The sequence below is a fragment of the Salvelinus namaycush genome, chromosome 26 (genome assembly GCF_016432855.1).
Source record: "Salvelinus namaycush isolate Seneca chromosome 26, SaNama_1.0, whole genome shotgun sequence".
Taxonomy (NCBI): domain Eukaryota; kingdom Metazoa; phylum Chordata; class Actinopteri; order Salmoniformes; family Salmonidae; genus Salvelinus; species Salvelinus namaycush.
Window position 1 is genome coordinate 23,404,575 of NC_052332.1, and position 8,483 is coordinate 23,413,057.

The following is an 8,483-nucleotide window of genomic DNA, read 5'->3' on the forward strand; positions in this document are numbered from 1 at the left end:
CAATAACAAATGCTACTTTTATTAATGCTGCTTTGAATCACAAGGCCCCACAATTCATTATCCATGAAGGAACTGGCCGGATTAAAGTAATGGTTTCTGCAAAAGACTAACCGTTTTCTGGTGTTAATTTTCTCCCCATTTTGAGTCCAAGGGTGTCCTCTTCTTTTTATATTTGAATGCCTTTTGGAGATTTAATGTCTTTTTGGGCCATTACCTCCATTGGATGTCTTCTGCTTCCTCCAGTGTGTGAGATAAGAAGTCCAGGGTGTTGTGCTGGTAGTGCAGGCGAGGGCTGTTGTCGCTGTAGAACTGACTGAACCAGCGCCTGTGTTTCTGGATGGCAAAGTCCTCCTTCACCAGCAGGGGCTTAGAGATGTACTTCTTATTGTTCCAGATCATCACGTCCCACTCAAACTGGGACACAAACAGTCAGAACAAAAAACTGTTAGTTACACATCAAAACCTTCAATAAATAGTGATGAATTTATATATATATCCATTTTCAGAAATGTTGGTAAATTCTATTTTTTGTTTTGTTAGGTTCTGAACAAACAGAGTGAAAACTCAAACCGACAACTAGAAAAAGCTCAAACCCAAGAAGTTTATTCAACCCACTGGGTGCTTCAGCTGCAAACACAACATACAAGTCACACAAGCACATATTTATACCTTGCGACTAGGCGGAGTTCCTGTACCTCCTTGCATGTCTAAGAAAAACACTGCTTCTCTGTTGTTAGGCAGAACCACAGTAGGTTCATCTTATTGGTATTGTCATGGCCCGGCCTAAATCTAGGACACTCATGGGCATGGAAATGTGTGTGTGTGTGAGATAGGACTGTAATCAGATGGTCTTCGGAGTGGACCCCTCCCAGCAGTGTCTTCTCAACTGTTGACCTTATCTCGAGTTGAGTTCCACATCCCTCATGGTCCTAGTTCCTCAGCAACTGACCTGCCTTGTCAAGAATTTAAACTAGACTGTTGCTCTTTGTCTCCCTCCTTAGGAACATTCATATTCAACAATAACATACAGAATATTAACTTTATGCACTTCCCCTTTTCTCACTCACTTCCACACACATAGTTCCTCTTTACCCTTCCTTGACCCCCAACATATACATTCCTTGTACATATTAAAGTAATCACTAAGTTCTGGTATGGTAACATGAATAAGTATATTTCAAGCTTGAATCCAACAGTTTAATGAACTTATGGAAGAGACAGGTGTGTTCCCCCATCTCATCATGGCATGGGGTTGTTAAATGACAGACATGTATTTGTTTGAAACCTTTCCCTAGATGGTTTCATTTCAGAGAGACAAACAATCACATTTTGATGCAAAAGGAGATATATCCACCTCATTCTCAGAGAATAAAGTTTCATTGCAAGGGATTACACAGTCAAACGTGACAAATAATTACATTTATAATAAAGAACCATACAAATGATTTGTGACATCAATATTTAAAAAATGTATATAAAAAAATGAATCAATACAATATGAGATCTGGGTCCTGGTCAAAAGTAGTGCACTATATAGGGAATAGGTTGCCATTTGGGACAAGACCCTAACTCTTACCAAACACTATAGCATGAGGCTAGATTTATGATGTGTTGAATTTAAACAGTATGCTAAATATACAGGGTACGAACGTTCCATTCAGCTAAACAACGGGTGTGGCGTTTTTCAAACAAATCTATTAATTAAAAACCCGAGGACAGTAATATTTTACACAAACATAAAGGTGCCCATAAGCCTTTTTTCTAATGAAAAAACAAAAGTGAAGAATTGGTGGATATAGCGTTTTGGAAATAAAATCTTCATATATTCACCAAATTATGACCAATTGAATATGATTAATGCCCAAAATATGCAGTTAAAAAACAAATGTTTCCTGATCTGTTTTATATCTCTCAGATATAGGAGAGACACTTCAGAACAAACTTCCTTTTGATATTATTTTGGGACTATCTGTTGTCCTATGTAGTGAATCTGTTATTCAATGCGTTTGTATGGGCTAATAGCAGTAAGGACCCCTAAAAAATTATATCTATTTTTTTTATACTTCAAGGGGTATTAAAATTCTAAATCAAATAGCTAAATTCGATATGAATTCATTAAAACAATTCCATATAGTTTAGGGCTTAGACTCTGAGAGGTTAAGGATACTAATGAGGTGTATGAATTGACATGCATATGATATTCGTCTTGTTTGTAATATGATGTACCACATTGAGAACGGTTGGACCATTGGCTGCTCTGGTAGAAGATGGAGTGGGACACAGTGCAGTAGAGGCTCCACGGGCGTCACAAATGTACACAAATCTGGGTGGAGCTAAATGGACCTTTCATCAACACATTTAATTGGCTTATATTGCTGGGTACATCAGAATGAAACACTGTTATTGATACTAAACTAAGGTGAATGTTAATTGCTTTCTATGATGAGTGTTTGGATACTATTCCTTGTTCTGTCTCTACAGCACCCAGGGACCACACTCTCCAACCCCAGATGACCTAAGACAGAGTTCTAGGTCGTCTCCACACTGCCAAAGGGCTTTTTCAACATCATCATAATGGCTGAGGCAGCTTGTTTGGAAGCAGCCGTGTACACAGATCCAAAGCACAGTCAAGCGAAAATAAGAGGTGAAAAAGCTGTCTGAATGGCCAGTTTATTCCTTGGAGACAGTGACATATATCTAAGCTGACGGAGAGGCTAAAACCAAGAGCAGTCTTTGCACTGGGTGGCCTTGGCTGACACACTTCAGCTGTGTTTTATGACTGAATGCATCACCCCAGGGACATCATTTTCTAAACACTATCTAGTGCTGCCCTGGGGGCAGTCTGTCTTCCTGTCTGTCTGTCTGTCTGCCTGCCTGCCTGTCTGTGAGCAGTGGTGTAAAGTACTCAAGTAAAAATACTTGAAGTACTACTTAAGTCGTTTTTTGGGGCATCTGTACTTTACATTACTATTTATATTTATTTTTAAAAATTTTACTTTTACTCCACTACATTCCTAAAGAAAATAATGTACTTTCTACTCCATACATTTTCCCTGACACCCAAAAACTCATTACATTTTGAATGCTTAGCAGGACAGGAACATTTTCTAATTCACGCACTTAAAGAGACAATCCCTGGCCATCCCTACTGCATCTGATCTGGCGGACTCACTAAATACAAATGCTTTGTTTGCAAATTATGTCTGAGTGTTGGAGTGTGCCCCTGGCTATCCGTAACAAAAATGTAAAGAACATTGTGCCGTCTGGTTTGCTTGATATAAGGAATTTGAAATTATTTATATTTTTACTTTTACTTTTGATACTTAAGGATATTTAAAACCAAATAGTTTTTGACTTTTACTCAATAGGATTTTACTGGGTGACATTCACTTTTACTTGAGTCATTTTCTATTAAGGTATCTTTACTTTTACTCAAGTATGAAAATTGGGTACTTTTTCCACCACTGTCTGTGAGTGATCATCTGTACCTGTCGAGCCACTACATCCACGTCCAGTAGAGGCCAGTGGCGACCAAACACAGCAAGGGCATGTTCCACCAGCATCTGGGAGCAGTGCTTAGTGGGCTCAGACTCAGATTCCCATTGCACCTTGAACACACACACACACACACTCCATCAAGTATTTGTAAGGACACACCATTAAGGCACCATTTAAAGAAGTTCTACATGTATATACAGTATAACTAGGGCCCAGAGTGGTAAGTTCACATAGTCAGGAAGCCCTTAGCTTCCAGTCATACCTTACAGAGTCCAAGGTCTTGCTGTTGGTGTAGCGCAGTTCAACCCCACTCACAATGCCTGGTGTTTGCAGGTGGGCCAGGTGGGCAAAATCTTCTGCATTCTCAGGGATCTCCTACAGGGAACAGTCACAGAGAGGAAAAGGCACAGCTGGCTTTCTATCTATAAGACAAAGTCTTGAGGATTTACAAAATAACACACACCCAGTGGCAATTTTAGCAAGAAAAACTTGGTGGGCAAACAATATTTATTTTTGGGGGGGAGGGGGGGGGGGAGTGCATGCCAGCAAAGCCACAACACAACACTGAACAATACATTAATTGCACTGTAACGGTGACTAACAGTGACCACAAACTGTTAGGGCCTACATAAAGATGTCCCAACAGCTTACCAGTGCTACACCTGGCTATCAGCGGAGCCTTGTCTGGCAGCGAAACAATTAATTTAGCCTCATTTACTGCCTTTTAAAAAAACATAGCTGATATGGCTGACTTGCTTAAACAAATGTGGTTTCTAATGACAATTGAGATGTACAAACTATGGCATAAGGGGAGGACAAACAGATAAGAGGAAATCCGTAATTTCGATTAAGACATTAATGAGCAAGCTAGGACAGACGTGGTCAATATAACTATTTGTTCAGCACTTTTGAAATGTACAGTGACAGAATTCAGAAACTGGCCATTCTTACAGTGTTCTCCCTGTACACAAAGTCAGAACCGTAGGATAAAAAAGGGGGCATATAAGCAGACATTGAAAGCTATTACAAAATTCTATGATTACATTTCTCTAAAACAGGTTATAGGCTACATGTGCACCACTAAGTCAGAACAGTAGGCAAAATTAAGAGGGGAAAATATACCAAATTATTAGTGTGAGGCACATGGGCTACTAACAGCTTACTTCACAACATACACTTAGTATTACTTTCTTAGCTACAGTATACATATCTCCCTGGCATATTATGTAATTTATGCAACAGCGTACAAGATATTTTGGACTCACCTTGTTGTGCTGTGCTCACTTGAACAGGAAGGTGGCGCAGAGGTCCTTTGTGGGCACATTTTGTCATCAAAATTTGGCATCAAAGTCTGGCATTCTCTGGATTTATGGTGCTTTGAAGACAACTGGGAACTCGGGAAAAAAGGTTGAATCATGATGATGTCAGTGATCTTCAGGTCGGAGCTTGAGAAAGAGTTCAGAGTTTCCGACTTACAATTCAGAGTTGGATGACCGTTCAAAACGTATTTTCCCAGTCTGAGCATGTTTTTTCTCCGAGTTCCCAATTGTCTTGAACTCACTGAAGTCAGATTTCCCAGTTCTGAGTTAACAGTTGTTTTGAGGCAGAAATCATGCTGGATTGCCAGCATGGCCACAAAGCCACTCAACTGAATAGCAGGCTAGTGATTGCTTTGCAATCCTTGCAGTCAGCCACTGATTCCTTCCAAACCACTCATTGTTAAATTTGCGATTTACAACTTGTTGTGTAATGTTTATGTCCAATGGCCGATGAGCACCGAAATGTTTTACCTATAATTTCTCTTCATATGACAATGATTAAAAAGGATTTGCCAGGAGATTGTCGACTTGATTCATGATGATGACTGCTAGCTAAGATTTTGAAAGTATGATGTTGACATGATCAATCCAATCAAAGCTACTGTAGATATAACGTGATTTGAAGTCATTTTGTCTGCGGGCAATGACCTTGAGCTTTCTTGGATGGGCACTTCTAATGTAACTCCCCATGAGTGATAACACTGATATTTGAAAATAAAATAAACCTTAACCTGTCACAATAAATTAGACTTTGGCTAAACAAACCAACAGTTAAAAATAAGTAAATACATTAACATATCTAGCAATGGCACAGTGAAGTAATGGCACAGTCACTACAGAAAATGACCAACCCCTACGCTCCGTATTTTCCACTGGCTGCACCACCACCACAAGGCTGAAACACCTGCATTTTGGAGCTGCCTTACTCAAGAACGCAAAAAGAGACCATGTTTGTATGCAGCTTTATTAACTCAATTATTTTGTATTTGTTTTTACATTGTTTGCAAACTAATATGTGACACGTATTAATGCCAAAATAACATGCAAAACAGGCAACCACCCCGCTGAATGACGGGTCGCCACTGCACACACCTAAAGTAATCATATGGTAAAACAAAAGACAAAAGTATAAAATAAATACTTTTTCTTTATCAAACACACATCTACAACAGAAAACAAACCTCTATGTTTGCGTTGATGAAGTGCTCAGTGCATCCCCGGTAGACCTATTCCCCCTGTGTGAGCTTTGGTACCATCCAGCCGGGTTCCTCTCCGTCACAGTGGAACCACACCAGAACCTGACCGCTGGTCTCCATACTGGGACAGCAGCGCACCTTGGATCAACAGGTATCAACTGAATGAAAAAACACATTATTATATTTCTCTAAATGACACATCAATCTATTTTAAAATGTAATTTAAGACATTACACTGTTTATAATCTTGGCGCAAAGGACCAAATCAACTAATAATGTTAAGGCTGTCACGAAAGATTACATAGTTGACAGACATCGAATCCCATTTTTTTAGCTGGATACATTATAAACATAGTTAAATTACATTGAGTTAGTCATGGCTTCTCACCTTTCTGTGCATAGGGATGCTCACACACTTCCCGTCTCCCTCCGGCACTGCCAGCTGTGGAACGGGCACACTATGATCTGTCCCACTACATGCCCCCCTACTGCCAGATTGGCACCCAGGTGGGGGCAGTAGGCATCCACCACGTAGGCTTTGCTCTCTGTGCCCCCGAACACTGCCTCCTGCTCACCTGGGAGGAAAACAGATTTGGGAAAGGAGGTCAAAAGTAACCTGTGAGGAGTTGAGTCTTCAAATGAAATGACTACTACAATAAAATACTTGAAATATCCTCTTGAAGTCAGTTCAGACACCTAAGTTATTGAGTCAGCGTTTAACTCTTTGACGGACAGCTCAAAATATGTGAAAAGGCTGCATTTCTCTTTAAATCCACAGGATGTCACCAGTAAACAGATCAGGAAGCGTTAGGCACCAATACCACATTAAGCCATTGCCCTGCCCTGCGTAGTGAGCAATCAGAACCAAAAGCCAAGCCGCAACCCATCTGGCTCAGACCCCGACTGTGATCCCAGGTAGCTAAGATTACCTTCAGATTAAAATAAATAAATAAATCATTTTGAAAAGCCACCGGACCGTCACTAAGGTTAAGATCCAGCGGCCCTGGAAATGCTTGGCAGTGAGAAGGCACTCCTGGTTAACGCCCTGCCGCCCCAAGGAGAGCATTGAGCACACCATGACTGTAAACACACTGGCTGCAGAACAGAATTAGACAGCATGCAAAAGTTGACTGAGTGTAACGACTCTCCTCTTCGTCTGATGATGAGGAATAGGAATCATCGGACCAACACGCAGCGTGGTAAGTGTTCATGCCTTTTAATTAAATAAACAGAACACTGAATGACAAAAAACAACAAAGAGAGTGAACGAACCGAAACAGTCCTGTAAGGTGAAAAAACACAAAACAGGAAACAACTACCCACAAACACAGGTGGGAACAGGATACCTAAGTATGGTTCTCAATCAGAGACAACGATTGACAGCTGCCTGATTGACAGCTGCCTGCCTCCAGTGATGATCCATGGCACGAAGCCTCCAGTGATGATCCATGGCACGAAGCCTCCAGTGATGATCCATGGCAAGAAGCCCTCAGTGATGATCCATGGCACGAAGCCTCCAGTGATGATCCATGGCAAGAAGCCTCCAGTGATAATCCATGGCACGAAGCCTCCAGTGATGATCCATGGCACGAAGCCTCCAGTGAGGAGTTATGGCACGAGGCCTCCAACGAAGGCCGTCAGTCCGGAGCCTCCAGCGACGCCCTCTAGTCCGGAGCCTCCAGCGACGCCCTTCAGTCCGGAGCCTCCAGCGACGCCCTCTAGTCCGGAGCCTCCAGCGACGCCCTCTAGTCCGGAGCCTCCAGCGGCGCCCTCTAGTCCGGAGCCTCCAGCGACACACTCTAGTCCGGAGACTCCAGCGACGGGTTTCAGTCCAGAGCAGCCAGAGTCTCCCTCCTGTCCGGAGCAGCCAGAGTCTCCCTCCTGTCCGGAGCAGCCAGAGTCTCCCTCCTGTCCGGAGCAGCCAGAGTCTCCCTCCTGTCCGGAGCAGCCAGAGTTTCCCTCCTGTCCGGAGCAGCCAGAGTCTCCCTCCTGTCCGGAGCAGCCAGAGTCTCCCTCCTGTCCGGAGCAGCCAGAGTCTCCCTCCTGTCCGGAGCAGCCAGAGTCTCCCTCCTGTCCGGAGCAGCCAGAGTCTCCCTCCTGTCCGGAGCTGCCAGAGTCTCCCTCCTGTCCGTAGCTGCAAGAGTCGCCCTCCTGTCCGGAGCTGCCAGAGTCGCCCTCCTGTCCGGAGCTGCCAGAGTCGCCCTCCTCTCCGGAGCTGCCAGAGTCGCCCTCCTGTCCGGGGCCCGCTGCGAGGGTCCCCAGTCCGGGGTCGGCGGAAAGGGTCTCCGCTCCAGAGGCGCCACCTAAGTGGGCCAAGACTAAGGTGGAGCGGGGTCCACTTGATCCATGGCATGAAGCCTCCAGTGAGTAGTTATGGCACGAGGCCTCCAACGAAGGCCGTCAGTCCGGAGCCTCCAGCGACGCCCTCTAGTCCGGAGCCTCCAGCGACGCCCTTCAGTCCGGAGCCTCC

At 43.5% G+C, this 8,483-nt stretch overlaps 1 pseudogene; it reads right to left on the reverse strand.

Moving 5' to 3' along the window:
- Positions 1-210: 210 nt before the first annotated feature.
- LOC120021006 lies at positions 211-7,079 on the reverse strand (annotated as a pseudogene).
- Positions 7,080-8,483: the final 1,404 nt, after the last annotated feature.